Source organism: Nomascus leucogenys, chromosome X, assembly GCF_006542625.1.
Source record: "Nomascus leucogenys isolate Asia chromosome X, Asia_NLE_v1, whole genome shotgun sequence".
NCBI classification, from domain to species: Eukaryota; Metazoa; Chordata; class Mammalia; order Primates; family Hylobatidae; genus Nomascus; species Nomascus leucogenys.
The window spans coordinates 83,484,895-83,503,825 of record NC_044406.1 but is presented as its reverse complement, the minus strand read 5'-3'; the positions used below and the strand labels follow the sequence as shown (position 1 = coordinate 83,503,825).

Sequence of the window (18,931 nt, the reverse complement as noted above, 5' to 3'; positions counted from 1 at the left end):
GATTATCTCAATAGACACATAAAAAGCATTTGACAAAATTCAGCATTGCTTTATGATTAAAACCCTCAGCAAAATAGTCATAGAAGGGACATAACTTAAGGTAATAAAAGCTATCTATGACAAACCCACAGCCAACACTGTTCTGAATGGAGAAATGTTGAAAACATTCCCCCTGAGAACTGGAACAAGACAGGGATGCCCACTTTCACCACTTCTATTCAACATAGTACTGGAAGTCCTAGCCAGAGTAGTCAGATAAAAGAAAGAAACCAAGGGCATTCAAATTGGTAAAGAGGAAGTCAAACTGCTACTGTTTGCTGATTATATAATAATACACCTAAAAAACCCTAAAAACTTACATAAATACTCCTATAATTGGTAAATGAATTTGGCAATGGTTCAGGATACAAGACTAATGCACACAAGTAAGTAGCTCTGCTATACACCAATAGCAACCAAGTTGAGAATCAAACCAATAACTTAACTCCTTTTACAATAGCTGCATTAAAATAAAATACTTAGGAATATGCCTAACCACGGACATGAAAGACCTCTACAAGGAAAACTACAAAACACTGCTTAAAAAAATAATAGATGACACAAACAAATAAAAACACATCCCATGCTCATGGATGCATAGAATCAATATTGTAAAAATGACCATACTTCCAAAAGCAATCTACAAATTCAATGCAACTCCCATCAAAATGCCATCATCATTCTTCACAGAATTAGAAAAAACAATCCTAAAATTCATATGGAACCAAAAACAATCCCACATAGCCAAGGCAAGACTAAGCAAGAACAAATCTGGAAGCATCACATTAACTGACTTCAAGCTATACTATAAGGGCATAGTCACCAAAACAGCATGGCACTGGTATAAAAATAGGCACAGAGACCAGTGGAACAGAATAGAGAACCCAGAAACAAAGCCAAATAGTTACAGCTAACTGATTTTTGACAAAGCAAAGAAAAACATAAAGTAGGAAAAGGACACCCTATTCAACAAATGGCACTGGAATATTTAATTGGCAATCCACATGTAGAAGAATGAAATTGGATCCTCATCTCTCACCCTATTCAAAAATCAACTCAAGATGGATCAAAGACTTAAATCTAAGATCTGAAACCATAACAATTCTAGAAGGTAGTATCAGAAAAACCCTTCTAGACATTGGCTTAGGCAAAGACTTCATGACCAAGAACCCAAAAGCAAATGCGACAAAAACAAAGATAAATAGATTGGAGTTTATTAAAATAAAAAAAAAACTTCTGTGCAGCAAAATAAATAATCAGCAGAGTTAACAGACAACCCACAAGATTGGAGGAAGTTTTCACAATCTATACATCTGACAAAGGACTAATATCCAGAATCTACAAAGAACTCAAACAAATCAGCCAGAACAAAACAAACAATTACATCAAAAAGTGGGCTAAGGACATGAATACAAAATTCTCAAAAGAAGATACATGAATAGCCAAAAAGTATATGAAAAAATGCTCAACATCACTAATTATCAGGGAAATGCAATTCAAAACCACAATGCAATAGCACCTCACTCCAGCACAAATGGCCATAATAAAATAAAAAAATCTATAGATGGTGGCATGGATGTGGTGAAAACAGAACACTTTTACGTTGTTGGTGGGAATGTAAACTAGTACAACCACTATGGAAAACAGTGTAGAGATTTCTTAACGAACTAAAAATAGATCTACCATTTGCTCCATCAATTCCAATGCTAGATATCTACCCAGAGGAAAAGAGATCATTATATGAAAAAGATACTTGCATATGCACGTTTATAGCAGCACAATTTGCAATTGGAAAAATATGGAACCAGCCCAAATGCCTATCAATCAATGAGTAGATAAATATATATATACACACACCAAATTAATATATATACCAAATTTTCATATATATGTATGTATGTATATATATGTGTATATATGTATATATGTGTATATATGTATATATGTATATATGTATGTGTATATATGTATATATGTATATATATGTGTGTATATGTGTGTGTGTATATATATATATATATATATATATATAAAATGGAATACTACTCAGCCATGAAAAGGGCATGAACAGGAACAAAATAATGTTATGTGCAGAAACCTGTATGGAATTGGAGACTATTATTCTAAGTGAAGTAACTCAGGAAAGGAAAACCAAATATTTTATGTTCCCACTCATATATGGGAGCTAAGTTATGAGATGCAAAGCCATATGAATGATACATTGAACTTTGGGGACTCAGGGGAAATGGTGGTGGGTGGCGAGGGATAAAAGACTACACATTGGATACAGTGTATGCTGCTTGGATGACGGGTGCACCAAAATTTCAGTAATCACCCTTAAAGAACTTATTCATGTAGCCAAACACCACCTGTTCCCCAAAAACCTATTGAAATAAAAAAAACACAAAAAATAAAAATAAATAAATCTAATCAATCTCCATTTAAAAAAGATGTAAAGAATATCACGAGCAAAAATAAAGTAATAAAAACTCTATGTCCTGACTTTGTTCCCCTCCTTTTTTTTTTTGTTTTTTTCTATTTACATCTTATTGTAGTGTGTATGTTTTGAAAAGTTGTTATAGTAATTATTTTTGATTTGTTTATTATTTATTCTTTCTTAGGATAAGAGCAGTTTACACACTGCAGTTACAGTGTTATAATATTATGTGATTTTTTGTTTATTTACTATTACTGTTGAGTTTTATACCTTTAGGTGATTACTTATTGTTTATTAACATCCTTTTCTTTCTGATTGAAATACTTCCTTCAGTAGTTCTTGTAGAACAGGTATGGTGGTGATAAAATCCCTCAGCTTTTGTTAGTCTAGGAAAGTCTTTATTTCTCCTTTATGTTTGAAGGATATTTTTGCCAGATGTACTATTCTAAAGTAAAAGCCTTTTCCTTTATCACTTTAAATATATCTTGCTACTCTCTCCTGGCCTATAAGGTTTCCACTAAGGAGTCTGCTGCCGGACATATTGAAGCTCCATTGTATGTTGCTTCATTTCATTTACTTATCTTAGGATCCTTTCTTTATTCTTGTTTTTTGGGAGTTTGATAATTAAGTGCCTTGAGTTAGTCTTCTTTGGCTCAAATCTGCTCTGGTGTTGTATAACCTTCTTGTATTTGAATATTGATATCTTTCTTTAGGTTTAGAAGTTCTCTGTTATTATGACTTTAAATAAACTTTCTACCCCTACCTCTTTCTCTGCTTCTTTAAGGCCAATACTTCTTATATTTGCCCTTGTGAGGCTATTTTCTGTGTCCTGTAGGTGTGCTTCATTGTTTCATTATTTTTTCCTTTGTCTGCTCTGACTGTATTTTCAAATAGCTTGTCCTTAAGCTCATTAATTCTTTCTTCTGCTTTATCAGTTCTACTCTTAAAAGACTGATGCATTCTTCAGTGTGCCAATTTCATTTTTAGGCTCCAGAATTTCCGCTTTATTCTTTGAATTATTTTAATCTCTTTATTAAAATATCTTCCAGAATTCTGAATTCCTTCTCTGCATTATCTTGATTTTTTGTGTGTGTTTTCTTAACATGGCTATTTTGAATTCTCTTCCTGAAATGTTACATATCTTTGTTTCTTCAGGTTTGGTCCCTGGTGCCTTATTTAGTTCATTTGGTAAGGTCATGTTTTCCTGGATGGTGTTTCTCCTAGTAGATGTTTTTTGGTGTCTGGGCATTTAAGAATTGTGTTTTTATTATAGTCTTCATTGCCTGGGCTTGTTTGTACTTGCCCTTCTTGGAAAGGCTTTTCAGATATTTGGTAGGACTTGGGTGTTGTAATGTAAGCTGTATGTGCTTTAGGGAGCACCACAAGCCAAGTGATGCTGTGGTTCTTGCAGACTCATAGTGTACTGCCTTGATGCTCTTCAGCAAGATCCAGGAGAATTCTCAGGATTACTAGGCAGAGACTCTTGTTCTCTTCATTTACATTCTCACAAATGAACAGTCTCTTTGTTCTGAGCCACCTAAAGCTGGGTGTGGAGTGACACTAGCATCCCTGTTGCCACCACCACTATGACTGCACTGGGTCAGACCTGAAACCAACATAGCACTGGGTCTCACCCAAGGCCTACTGTTACCACCACGTGGCTACTACCTATTTTCACTCAAGGCCCTGGGGCTCTACATAAGCAGTCGGTAAAGTCAGCCAGGCCCATGTCCTTCCTTCAGAGCCATGCATTCCCCCAGGTTTCAAGTGGGTTCAGAAGTCTACTTTGTGTTTTATTGTACTACAGCTGAGCTGGCTCTCAAACCAGAAGACACAGTCCCTTCCACTCTTCCCTCCCCTTTCCAAAAGCAGAGGAGCCTCACCCCATAGCCGCCACCACCACAGGCCACAGGGAGTACTGCCAGACTATTGCTGATGTTCTCTCAGGGCCCAAGGCTCTTAGCTTATTGTGAAAGCTGCTTGGTCTGGGACTTACCCTTCAGGGCAGTTGCTTCCTTTCTGGCCAAGGGCTAGTCCAGAGAAGCCATCCAAGAGTCAAGTCCTGAAATTGGGGAACTTAATAGCCCTATTGGTGCTCTACCCACCTGTTGCTATGCTGGTACTTAAGGTACGAAACAAAGTTTCCTTTACTTTTTCCTCTGCTTTTCTTAAGCAGAAGGCGTTTCACCCTATAGCCACCATAGATGGTAATATGCTGGGTCTCACCTGAAGCCAGCAAGTCTCAGAGGCTCATCCGTGGTCTTGACTTAGTACCTGGATATCTCTGCCGGTTATTCAGGGCCCCAGGGCTCTTCAATTAGCAAGGGATGAATGGTTTCAGGACTGGGTCTTCCTCCCCTTCAAGGCAGCAGATGCCCTTTTTTCTCAGCTTGTGTCTAGAAATGTCATCTGGGAGCTAGGGCTTATAACAGGAGCCTCACAACTCTGACCAGTGCCCTATCCTACTGTGACTGAGCTGGTATCCAAGATGCAAGAAAAATCCTGCCCATTCTTTCCTCTCCTCTCCTCAAGTGGAAAGAAGTGGGCATTTTTGGAGTTGTGAGCTTTGCAGCTTGGGGTTAGGTGAGGAATGATGTCATCACTCCCTTAGCTGCCTTAGCTTCTGTCTCAGTAGGCCATGTGTTTCCTCCCTACTCTCTGCCAAGCCACTGTTTCTGGGACCAGTTCAGCACTAGGATTTGCCTAAGAGTTGCAGTCCTTATGCCCTAGACTGCCTTTAAAGTTTATTTAGAGCACAGAGCACTTTAGCCCATGGTGGTGAGGTTTGTGGGAACTCAAGTTCTGACTGCTGGGATGGGCAATTCCCCTCTTGCTGAGGCTGGGTTAAATGCTCCCTGCTTGGGTAGATGTCAGCTGAGTCTGGTCGGGTTTTCCTTTCTGCTCTAACAGGATAGTACGGAGTTCAGTGCCTCACAATTGCTGTGTTCTTCCTCCCCCATCACCCACAGATGCTCTCTAGAGCATGCTGTTGTTGCCAGTAGGGTGAGGGGTGGGGGGAGAGGTTCCATTGGTGATTCAAGACTGTTTTTTGTGTTTCTTCAGTGTCTTTTTCAGTGATACAAAGATAAAATCAGGTACTATAAAGGCTCACTGGATTTTTGGTTCTCATAAAGGTTCTTTTTTTTTTTTTTCTGTGTAGATAGTTGTTGAATTGATGTTCTTGTTTGGGTGAGGTGGAGAGAATCAATGAAGCCTTCTATTCTGCCATCTTGCTCCACCTCTCACAGTATTTCTTAAGTGCAAGCAAATGCTATGAGAAAGGTAGAAACAAAAGTTCCACATTAGGTAGGACATAAAATACAGGAAAGATTTGAGGTAAGACTGGAAAACTATTTGAGTCTATATTGTGAAGGGCTTTGACTACCACGGTAAGATATTTCCTTTATTTCTAAGTACTAGGACATCTTTCCAGATTTTTGGACAGTAGAGTGATGTGATTACAATTTTACTCTAGGAAGGTTCATCCGTTGATAGTGCATAGGATGTATCAGCATGGTATATGAGACAGTAAGGAGACAATTATAGTGGTATAGTCATCAAGTGACAAGGAACTGAACCAAGTGGTTGTAGTAGGAGGGGACATTGTGAAGGCAGACTCTGCAGACCATTGTTCCTACCCTAAATGAGTCTTCTCCATTGAATGGTCAATTTGTTTTAACTGGAAGAATAGTGTATAAAGCTATTAAAATTTTGCTAATTCAGTAGTTTTTCAGCTATAGTGTAATACAGTGTATATCTACTTTTCAAGTAAAATATTACCATCATCCTAGCTATATATGCCACAGAGGTATAGCATTACACTCTTGTAGAATCCTCAGGGATTAGGTAACACAGTGATGAATCCTGAAAATTCTTCATATGTTTGCCAAAATTTTAAGGTGTGGCATTGTCAGGGAAGTGGGGGAAAGCCAGCAGTCAAAGGCCTCACCCAGCTCCCATGCCAACAGAAGGGCAGGTCTCACTCCCATGGTGCCCCCTCCAACAGCCCCAAGTCTGTTTGCAGGCAGAGGGTGAGTCAGGCTTGAAAACTTGCCCCAGGGTACCCGCCTCCCAGCTTCAAAAGAAAAGGGCTTGATTCTTCCCCCACCTGTGGAGTCTGCACACCAGATTTGCACCCTACCTTGAGTTCTGGCCAGGAGGCTCCTTGCCCTGTTCAAATTGTTGCAAAGTTCAGCTGGAGATTTCCTTCTCCCGGTGAAGTTGTACCCTCTGCTCCTCTAGCCACCCTTCTGATAGATCCCTGTGGTGCTAGGCAAGAATGGCCTGCTAGGGGACCCAGCAAGGTCCCAGAGCCTTTCTGCTGCTCCCTCTACCCCTGTTTTTCACTTGGCACTCTAAACTGACTCAGCTCCAGGTAAAGTCGGAAACTTCTCCTGCAAACAGACCTTCACCTTCTCCAGTGTGTGTGTGTGTGTGTGTGTGTGTGTGCGCGCGTGTGCATGTGTGTGTGTTCAGGAGAGGAGGGTCTCCCTTTCCCACTTTCGCAGTTGGGGCACTCACAGTATTCTGGATGTCTCTCGGGTCCTGCAGGAGCACTCCACTTCCTTCAGAGGGTCTGTGGGTCCTCTCAGGATTTCTGGTTTCTGGACAGCTAATTTTGACATGGGTACCGAGATAACCCATGGAGAAAAAAGTCTGTTCAATAAATGGTGCAAGGAAAGCTGATTTGCACGTGAAAAAGAATAATAAAATTGGACCCTTATCTTATACTGTAGATCAACTCAAAATGGCTAAAAGACCTGAAATCGTTCTTTCCTGGAAAGGATTCTTGTAGTGACTGCCATGGAACACAGACCTATGGGAATACACGGGAACCTCTTTTAGAAAACCTGACAAGCGAGTATGACTTGGATCTTTTCCAAAGAGCACAAGCCCGGGCTTCAGAGGATTTGGAGAAGTTAAGGCTGCAAGGCCAAATCACAGAGGGAAGCAACATGATTAAAGCAATTGCTTTTGGCCTCTATGACCTTGATACCTGGTATCATTCTCCATATCCTGAAGAATATGCACGGCTGGGATGTCTCTATATGTGTGAATTCTGCTTAAAATATATGAAGAGCCAAACGATACTCCACCGGCACATGGCCAAATGTGTGTGGAAACACCCACCTTGTGATGAGATATATCGCAAAGGTTCAATCTCTGTGTTTGAAGTAGATGGCAAGAAAAACAAGATCTACTGCCAAAACCTGTGTCTGTTGGCCAAACTTTTTCTGGACCACAAGACATTACATTATGATGTGGAGCCCTTCCTGCTCTATGTTATGACAGAGGCGGACAATACTGGCTGTCACCTGACTGGATGTTTTTCCAAGGAAAAGAATTCATTCCTCAACTGCAACATATCCTGTATCCTTACTATGCCTCAGTACATGAGACAGGGCTATGGCAAGATGCTTATTGATTTCAGTTATTTGCTTTCCAAAGTTGAAGAAAAAGTTGGCTCCCCAGAACATCCATTCTTAGATCTGGGGCTTATAAGCTATCGCAGTTACTGGAAAGAAGTACTTCTCTGCTACCTGCATAATTTCCAAGGCAAAGAGATTTCTATCAAAGAAATCAGTCAGGAGACGGCTATGAATGCTGTGGACATTGTCAGCACTCTGCAAGCCCTTCAGATCCTCAAGTACTATAAGGGAAAACACCTAGTTTTAAAGAGACAGGACCTGATTGATGAGTGGATAGCCAAAGAGGCCAAAAGGTCCAACTCCAATAAAACCATGGATCCCAGCTGCTTAAAATGGACCCCTCCCAAGGGCACTGAAAGTGACCTGCCATTCCAAGCCAGCGAACCCCAGCAGTAGGAATCCGTACCCTAGGGATCTGTCTGTCATTTCTGTTGCTCTTGTGATTGGCAAGTACGGTATCCCTTGGGAAGGCCAGGCCCCTCAGGACTGTCCTGGCTCCGACCTTTGTGTACACTGCAGATGTTGGTTCTGAGGAACTGTTGTTTCGGCCTCAGTGAGGTTGCCTGGATGGGATCTGTATTAGACTTGAGTGCAGGTCTCTCAGCACTGACCCAGGGAGTTCTGTTATGGTACTGTACCTGTCCAGTCACTGGTTCTCTCCTCATGTCCTCTCGCTCCATGAGGTTGTGTTGTGTCTTCTAAGCGTGGTACTAGTGCTTGCCACCTGGTCACCAGACCTCCAAATATGGCTGCCACCACCAGGACCTTTCCAGTTACTCCTTATATGTGTGTTAAATGGAGAGGCAGGGAAGAGGTGGCACTTGTGAGTGTGTGTGGATTGGCAGGGGGTCCATTCACTTTGGGTTCCATCTTGCTTTAAATTTCTTTCCTTCATTTTGATTAAGAGACCTCTTTTTGATCTGTATTCGGCTAGCCAGAGCCAAATACTTTTGAAGAGTTTCCCAGGGACTAGTCATGGTAATAGCATACAATTGATCTGAATGAGATGGAGAGAAGAATGAAGAGGTGGTGGTTCTGGGTTTGATTTGAGTTCACCTGTGGGCAGTGGGCAGTGTCTTGGTGAAAGGGAGCGGATACTACTTTTTGCCTCACCATAAAGTACTCACTAGTAAATATTTCCTTCTCTCTTTACTCCCACTTTTTACGTTTGCAGGTGCCAAAGTAATGTCCACTTCTCCCTTTCATGCTGCATGTTAACTGGTTAATTATACTGCAGAAACCTTTTCACCTCCGCTAGTCTGATACAGTACATCTGTACTTCCATATACCTTGCACTGATTTTGTCTGAATGCCCTGGGAGAAGTTGAAAATGATTGAAAGTGACTTCCGTATCTCAGCCCATGACTCAGCAAGGCAGAATGGCCACCCCTGCCAAGGTTTGCTTCTCTTTTCAACAGTGCCTCACCCTCCCTCTAGGATTAAAGTGCTTCTGCCCCTTCCACGAACTCCTCCTCCATTTCCTTTTTGGGATTTGTCACCATCCTTCTATTCTCTGGTCTTCTATTTTTGGTGTTGTTCAAGTGAAGAAAGAGATGTTCTCTCTAGTTTCTCTCTAGCCCATTATAACCTGCTATCTTCGGGCAACTTTTGATGTATGACATGTCACCCTTCCCAACTTGGTCTCCTCCAATATGCTGTCTTCATGTGGAGCCCTCACCAAAATCCCTGACTCCCGTCATTTGTGCCTTTCTCTTGTCATCTCTGTACACTACTTATATTCACTGTGGGTTGGGGGAGCTAATTTTAAGCATGTTCAGTGGCAGCTCCCTCCAGTTTCAGTGTCACTGTTAAAATTTATCCAAAAGCAACTTCACTAGGGGTTTTCTTAAGGGATAAAGGCCTTTTACAGAAGCTAAACCCTTCCTCACATGTGGTAGAATGTGCTCTTCTATATCTACTCCTCAATAAAGCATGCTCTCTTCCAAAAAAAAAAAAAAAAACCTGAAATCATAAAAATCTTGGAATAAAACGTAAGGGAAAACCTCCTGGTTTTCGCCTTGACGATGATTTTTGGGTATGATGCCAAAAGCTCAGGCTACAAAAGCAAAAATAAATAAATAGAACTGCATCAAACTAAAAAGCTTCTGCACAACAAAGGAAATAATCAACATGAAAAGGCAGCCTACAGCTTGGGAGAAAATGTTTGCAACCATATATCCAATAAAGGATTAGTATCTAAAATATATTGAAAACCCCCACAACTAAATAGCAGAAAAACAAATTAACCCAATTTAAAAAGGCCAAAGGACCTGAATAGGCATTGTTTTCAAAGAAGAAATAAAAATGATTAACAGATGTATGAAAAGTACTCAACCTCACTAATCATCAGGGAAATGTAAATCAAAACCATGATGAGATAGCATCTCATACCTGTTAGAATCACTATTATCAAAAACCTAAGAGACAAGTATACTACTGATAGAGATTTAGAATGCTTCAGCTATTGTGGAAAACAATATGGAGGTTCTTAGAGACATTAAAATAGAACTACCATATGACCCAGCAACCCCTTTTCTGGATATATATCTAAAGGAAATTAAATCACTACATTATAAAGATACCTGCATGCCTATGTTTATTGCATCATTATTCACAATAGTGAAGATATGGAAACAACTGAAGTGTCCGTTAATGGATGAATGAATAAACTGTGGTATACATATACAATGGAATATTCATCATCTTTTTTAAAAAGTTAAATCTTGCCGTTTGTCACAACATGGATTAATCTGGAGGACATTACGCTAAGTGAAATAAGCCAGACATAGAAAGAAAAGTACTGCACAATCTCACTTACATGTGGATTCTTAAAAATAAAAAGAGTCAAATATACAGAGATAGAGGATAAAGCAATAGTTACTGGGTATGGGGAGATGTAGGTAAAATGATACAAAGTAGCAAATATGTAGGATGAGCAAATCAAGAGAGCAATGTGCAACATGAGGACTATGCTTAATAATATTATGTTGTACTTGATATTTTTGCTAAAAGAGTATATTGTAGATGCTCTTGCCACACATACAAAGTGGGTAATTATATAAGATGAGGGATATGTTAATTTTTTGACTCTTGTAACCATTTTACTATCTACATGTATATCAAAACATCATATTGTATGCCTTATCATATACAGTAAGAATGTTTAAAAATAAAAGTAGAATATAAACCATGATATTTTATAAAGCCTGATGTAATGAATTGTGAAAAGATGCTTAACTAGCATCAACTTTTCTAGGTATTTACTAAATGATAGCCATAGTTGTGGAATTGCCTTCAAATGAAAGTACGTTGAATGCTGTTTTTTAAAAAAATTTCTTACTATTTTTGAGTTTATGCTATATTAAATGAATACATCTCATTGCATATTTTTAAATAAAGTAGAGTACTATTTTTAGAACAGTAATTAAATGAAAAATAAATCTAGGGCAAAGATACGTGTTCCCAAAACTGAACAGTGATGTGAATAATGTCTCACAATTATATATAAAATATTAAGTATAGCTTAATTAGTATACTAATTACTATACTTAATTAGTATAGTAATTAGTATAGCTACTGTCCTAAAATTTGTGTTTCCTTTATTACCACAATTTAAAAATAAATTGTCAACATCTGATGCTACATGTCTAACTTACATTCTTATGATCTGAACTTGTTCTGCATTTGCTCGTTGAGATGCTATTCTAGCATATTATTAATAAATTATTTTAACTAAAAAAATTAAGAAATAAAGTACATTTATTTTCTGAATATCATTATGGAGAATATCAGTTGTAGATAATTTAGAACAAGAAAGAGTGGACTAATTATAGAAACTTACACCCCTGAACTTAAAATAAAAGTTAGAAATAAAAAATAAAAAAATAAAAATGCAACAAAAAAGGACAAGAAACTTACATGATTAGTTTCAATCTCACATAAATTAATATAAAATGCAACTTGTGTTTATTATAATTTCTTATAATATATCACTGGCATAGTGAGTGATAATTATTCCATTAAGAAAAAATAGAAAGTTAAAAAAATTGAAATATGCATATTTAATATTCAAAGTTAATATTAACTCCAGGCTCTTCTTTGAGGCTATATAAAAATGACAAAATGCCACAGTAAAAATTTAGAGAACTAAATCAGAGTATATAAAGGGCAAGTGAGCTCTTATTAAAAGAATCTAATAAAATCTCCTAGTAGCAAGAAACGTTTCTTCTTCCTCATTGATGTCAATTGTCAGATTAGTTCTAGATTTTAAACCCAAATTTGTTCTTGCTGGGTTTGAAATTTTGTTTAAAGTTTTGAGTCTTTATCTTTTCTTGACCTATGCTGTCATGGATGTGGTGCTTTTGATTTCTCTTCCAGCTTATATAACAGAACATTTCTTTCTGGAATCTGGTAATTTTAAGATTAGAATTCTTTGTTTGAAAGGAACAAACCATTGACTGACCTCAACTCTTTTCATTTTCTATCTCAGTTTTATCTAAACCCCATGATAGCACCAAGGTTTAAAGTCTTTAAAGATACAGATTTTTCCCCTATTTCTTTTTAGAAAAAAAAATATCAACTAGAAACTCCTTCTGCCTAAAATACTTTATCTTTGTGTTGGAGGAAAGTTAAAATGGCTCTTGCATCTCCTTATTCAAAGGTGTTATTTCAATGTATTGATCCCTTAGTCTTCAGCTTTACTTACATCTAGTGCATTATTGTTAAAAGATGATTCATTCTTTAATATTAATTAATATGGGAGTTTGGGTTAAGCAAATATTGATACATATTTTTATGTGGAATATTTTGTAATCAGAGGTAGAACTTGTAAAACAAAGTTTCTGTGATGGTCCATAATTTTTGAAATAGGATAAGAACAAATAACCTTATGAATTCAACATTTAAGCTCTTAAAAATATAATTATCAATTTTTAAAATAATCAATGAATTTGCTCAATAGGAGAGCAAGAGCAAATCAGTGCATTGGTAAACCAGAAGCTTAAAGCAGGAAATTCTCTTGGAATGCATTCCATTGAAAGAAAATAAAATACATAAGTTGATAGACAAAGAACACAGACCTACATGTTCTAAGATCAGTATAAAGGTCAGTCTATGAAAATAAACAAAAAGAATGGGGAAAGGAAATAAAGAGTAATACATAATATCTACATTAATTTTTTTATTCAATAAATGAGAACCCATTATTTCCCAACGCTGTTATAGGCTCAGAGAAACAATAGTTTTATATATATATATATATATGTTTATATATATATATTTATATATATATACACACACATCACTTACATTCTGCTTGAAAAGACACTAAGCAGTATAAATAAATAAAACGATGTGTTAAAGAATGATAAAAGATAAGGAAAAAAATAAAGCTGGGAAAAATAATTTGAAATAGTGTGGTAGATTGTACGTTTTAGATGTAGTTACTGATTCAGAGATATATGTGCTTAGAGGTAAAGTAAGGGAGTAAACCATGCTGCTCTCTGGAGGAAAAACATTCCAGATATAATTATATATATGAATGAAAGCCCTTGAGCCAGGAGCATGCCAGATGTGTTAAAGCAACAGTGAGGAGGTTCGCTTTGGAGAAAACTAAGGAAGAGTAGTAGGAGATAATGTCAGAGAGGAAAGGAAAGACAGTTGTGTAGTTTTGATTGCCATAGTAGGAACTTTTACTTACTATGGAAAGCCATGGGAGGATTTTGAGAAGAGGAGCAACATTATCTGACCGGTTTTCACAGGATCACTCTGTGCTATGTGGAGAAAAAAGCTGTAAGAGAGCAAGAATGGAAGCAGAATGATCAATTGTATTAATCCAGGAAAGACATGATGATGACTTAGACCAAGGTGGTGGCAGTGAAGTAGTAGAAATGTCAAATTTTGGATCTATTTTGATATTAGTGCCAACAGAATATACTGATGGAAAAGAGATGAAGTGTGAGAGAATGCAAAAAACCATAGATAAAACCAACATTTTTGACAAAAATAACTAAAATTAACTCAGATGGGGGAAGACTTCAGGAAGAAAAAGCTTTGGGGGAAGAATGTTATGAACACAGATCAGATGTGTTCTAATGGTCACAGTGACCATTAGGCAACCAAGTGAAGATATCCAATAAACATTTGGATGTACAAGTCTGGAGTTTATGTAAGAGTCTGACTTGGGCATAAGGATTTTGGAGTTATCGCATGTAGATAATAATTAAAGCCTTGAACTTGAGATCACCAAGGAAGCAAGTATAAATGGAAAGGACGACTGAACTTTAGGGCAACACATATTTTTAGGCTGCAGATAGGAGAAACTAACAAAAGATATTAAGAAGGAACAGTCAGAAAGATAGGAGGAAAACCGAGTGACTGTACTAACCTGAAAGTGGAGTGACAAAATATTTTAAGGTGGAGAGAAAGATAAATTCTGACAAATGCTGCTGAAAGACCAAATGAGAGGACAGATATATTCCGTATGAGATAATTAGCAACTATGAGGGGATCAGTTTCTGTGGATAGCTTTGTGAAAACCCAGTGAGTTCAAGAGGGAATGGGAGAAGATAAATCAAGAGAAGTACGGATAATTCTTTAGGTTTTTTTCTTTTTCCTGTAAAGTAAAAGAGAGATGCAACATGGTAGCTGAAAGGGAAATAGGCCTGAGATATTTTTGTGTGTCATGGGAGAAGTAATGACTTGTTTCCTGCTGGGAATTATTCAGCAAAGAAGCAAAATTTAATGGTGAAAATAGGGAGGGTATCTGGAAAAATGCCTTTGAATTGTGGAATGCTGATAGGATTTTATTCACAGGGAGAGAAGCATAGGCCTTGGCTAGGAGCATAGGAAGCCATTCATAGAAATGGAAGGGAAATAGAATATAAAGATACAGATACAGGCAGGTAGGTAAATGTAATGGTGAGAAAGTATGGGAGTTCTCATTTGGTAATTCAGTTTTCTCAATGGAAAATAAAACAGGAAACACGATTATTGTCTGAGAACAAGGATGAAAAAAGTGGTGCTAGAGGTTTAAAGAAATAGGAGCAAGGATATAATAGTCAGTAGAAGTGGGGGAGAGTGGGTGAACTAGGGAAATACAGCATGAAAGCTAGTCAGGATTAAGGTTCTCTTTGAAGTTAGTGGTCATGTATTAAACGTGAAGACTCAGTGTGGTTTTGTGTTTTCTACAGAAATGTTCAGATGCAGGGGTGCAAAGATAAGCAGCTGGAGAATTTTATTTAACTAAGGTTCTAGTCTCACTAGGTGGGTAAAATGAATTGAGAGAAGCCTGGGGGGCTAGAGGAGATACAGTAGGATATGTGCACAAAATTCTTTATATTAATTGACTTTTGAATTTAAGCTGCATCAAAATGGATATAGAGGGAGTAAGAACAAGTGAAAAGCTTTAGGATCAATGATTATAGGTCTTAGTTTAGTGGAAAAATTATTGATGTCAAGGTAGCAAAAGAGGTTGGCTGGAAACATAAGAGTGGTAGTTTAGCAGTTGAATATTTACAATTGAAATTAAGGAGTGATTGCAGATATTGTAAAACTAAGGTCAATGGTATGACCATGTGTGATGGTTAATACTGAGTGTCAACTTGATTGGATTGAAGGATGTAAAATATTGATCCTGGGTGTATCTGTGAGGATGTTGCCAAGGGAGGTTAATATTTGAGTCTGTGGGCTGGAAAAGGCAGACCTACCCTTAATCTGGCTGGGCACAATCTAATCAGCTGCCAGTGAGACTAGAATATAAGCAGGCAGAAAAATGTGAAAACAGAGAATGGGCTAGCCTCCCACCCTACATCTTTTTCCCATGCCGGATGCTTGCTGCCCTCGAATATTGGACTCCAAGTTCTTCAGTTTTGGAACTCAGACTGGCTCCCCAGCCTGCAGACAGCCTATTGTGGGACCTTGTAATCATGTGAGTTAATACTCAATAAATTCATATATATACATATATAGATATATATTCCATTATACATATGGGATATATATATATATATATATACACACACACATACACACATACACATATATTCCATTAGTTCCATTCCTCTAGCGAACTCTGACTAACACAGGTTTTGGTACCAGAAGAGAGGTGGTTCTAAAGGAGCAGAATATTAAGTATGGGGTTCTTTCATTTGCTTTGGGGTTTCTGGAGTTGGCTGCTTAATAATATGAATAGACCCAGAAATGTTAAGGACTTTACTTCTCATAAAATGGAAAACACTGATAGTCTTTGGCATGAACTGTTTACAGAAATGCTAAGGACTCAACTTCTAATAATATAGAGAGCACTGATAGTCTTTGGCATGAACTGTTTAGAGAGCTATGCAAAATAAATGCATTTGATAGTCCTGATTCATCACTTGTGAGAGGCAAGGAGTTTAGTGACCCTATACACAATACCTTTGACCATATGTGGAGAACCAAGGAACATATAGAAGCTGGTTGGTTTCTCCTCAGTGGACAAAGGGATGAATGAAAATGATGAACTTAGAGATTCTGTCTCCCAGCTTTAGAAGCAGATTCTGAGCCTCAAATCTGCCAAGACTGCCCTGAGTGAGAGTCTTATCTCCCACAGAGAAAGAGCTAAAATTGTGTAAAAGCAGACACAAGCTCTTATCATGCAAGTGGCTGACCTGCAATGAAAGGTGCATGCACAGCCTTGCCAGGTGCCTATTGTTAAAGTGAGGGCATTGATTGGAAAATAATGGGACCCTGCAACTTGGAACGGGGACATGCAGGAGGACCCCGATGAAGCTCAGGACACTGAGCATGTAAACCCTGATTAAGCTTTCTTTGCCAGAAGAAACAGCTTTCCCATCTGTGGTAGTGGCAACATACCCTCCCATACCCACGCTGCCATCAGCCCTTTCACCTTTGTCTGAGGACATAAACCCTGTGCTCCCTGAGGCAACAGTGATGGCCTCCCCTGAGGCAGTTGTCAGTCAAGATAATGTTGATACTCCTCAGGAGCCCCCACCAACACCCCTGTTTGCTTCTAGACCTATAACTAGATTAATATCCCAGCAGGCCCCTAGAGGTGAGGTGGAAAGTGTGACCCATAAGGAGGTGCATTACACTTGAAAATAACTGCTTGAGTTTCCTAATTTATATAAACAGAAATCTGGAGAACAGGCATGGGAATGGATATTAAGGGTGTGGGATAATGGTGGAAGGAAAATAGAGTTGGATCAGGCTGTATTTATTGATTTGGGCCCACTAAGTAGGAACTCTGTATTTAATGTTGCAGCTTGGGGAGCTTAAAAAAAAGGTTCTAATAGCTTATTTGCTTGGTTAGCTGAAATATGGATTAAAAGATAGCCCACTGTGAGCCAGCTGGAAATGCCTGATATCCCTTGGTTTAATATAGGGGAAGGGATCCAAAGGCTTAGGGAGATTGGGATGGTGGAGTGGATTCGTCACTTTAGACCTACTCATCCCAGCCGGGAGGACCCAGAAGATATACCCAGGACCAATGCCTTGTGAAATAGATTTTGTGAGGGCAGCACCTGCATCTTTGAAGAGCCTTGTAATTGCTCTTCTCTGTATGTCAGATGTAACAGTGGGAACTACAGTCACTCAACTACAAAATTTAAATACCATGGGAATAATTGGATCCTGAGGTGGCAGGAGGCAAGTGGTGGCACTTAACCATCAAAGGCAAGGTAGGCATAGCTACCATAATCGACAGCAGAGGCAAAGCAGCAATCAGAATAGTCTGACTTGTGTAGAGCTCTAGCATTGTCTAATTAATTATGGTGTTCCTAGAAGTGAAATTGATAGGAAGCCTACTGCATTTCTACTTAATATATACAAGCAGACAACTTCTAGGTCAAATGGACAAAAGACTAATTTGAATTATAAAAAGAGAGAATCGTGGCCCCTCAATCAATTTCCAGGCTTGAGCCAGTTTACAGTCCAGAACCTCTTGAATGAAGGAGAGGCTGAGTCCCCTTGAGGAAGGATGCCACAACATTACCGCCAATTTATGCAGTGAATCTTTTTCCCATCCTTCCCCAGGAGACCTCTGGCCTTTTACCAGAGTAACTGTGCATTGGAGAAAGGGAAATAATCAGGTATTTCAGGGACTACTGGACACTGGCACTGAGGTGATGTTGATCCCAGGGGACCCAAAACATCATTGTGGTCTTCCAGTTAAAGTAGGGGCTTATGGAGGTCAGGTAATTACAGAGTTTTAGCTTAAGTCCGACTTACAGTGGGTCCAGTGGGTCTCAGGACTCATCCTGTGTTCATTTCCCCAGTGCCAGAATGCATAATTGGCATAGACATACTTAGCAGCTTGCAGAACCCCCACATTGGCTCCCTGACTGGTAAGGTGAGCGCTATTATGGTGTGAAAGGCCAAATTGAAGCCATTAGAGCTGGCTCTACCTAGACAAATAGTAAATAAAAAACAATATTGCATCCCTGGAGGGATTGAGGAGGTTAGTGCCACCATCAACAACTTGAAAAACGCAGGGTTGGTGACTCCCACCACATCCCCATTCAACCTTCCCATTTGGCCTGTGAAGAAGACAGATAGATCTTGGAGAATGACAGTGGATTATCATAAGTTTAACCAAGTGGTGACTCCAATTGCAGCTGTTGTACCATAAGTGGTTTCATTGCTTGAGCAAATTAACACATCTCTGGGTACCTGGTATGCAGCCATTGATTTGGCAAATGCCTTTCGCTCTGTTCCTTTCCATAAGGCCCACCAGAACTAATTTGTCTTCAGCTGGCAAGGCCAGAAGTATACCTTTACTGTCCTACCTCAGGGGTATATCAGCTCTCCGGCTTTGTGCCATAATCTTATTCAAAGAGAACTTGATTGCTTTTCACTTCTGCAGATGCCACACTGGTCCATTACATTGATGACATTATGCTGATTGGATCCAGTGAGCAAGAAGTAGCAAACACACTGGACTTATTGGTGAGACATTTGTGTATCAGAGGATGGGAAATAAATCTGACTAAAATTCAGGGACCTTTTACCTCAGTAAAATTTCTAGAGG

The 18,931-nt window shown here is 38.6% G+C and overlaps 1 pseudogene across 1 annotated transcript; it reads left to right on the top strand.

The window, feature by feature from the left end:
* The first annotated feature begins 7,416 nt into the window (after positions 1-7,416).
* LOC100584204 lies at positions 7,417-8,301 on the top strand (annotated as a pseudogene). Its single transcript, XR_001113841.2, has one exon. The product of XR_001113841.2 is annotated as a histone acetyltransferase KAT7 pseudogene (transcript).
* The last annotated feature ends 10,630 nt before the right edge of the window (positions 8,302-18,931 follow it).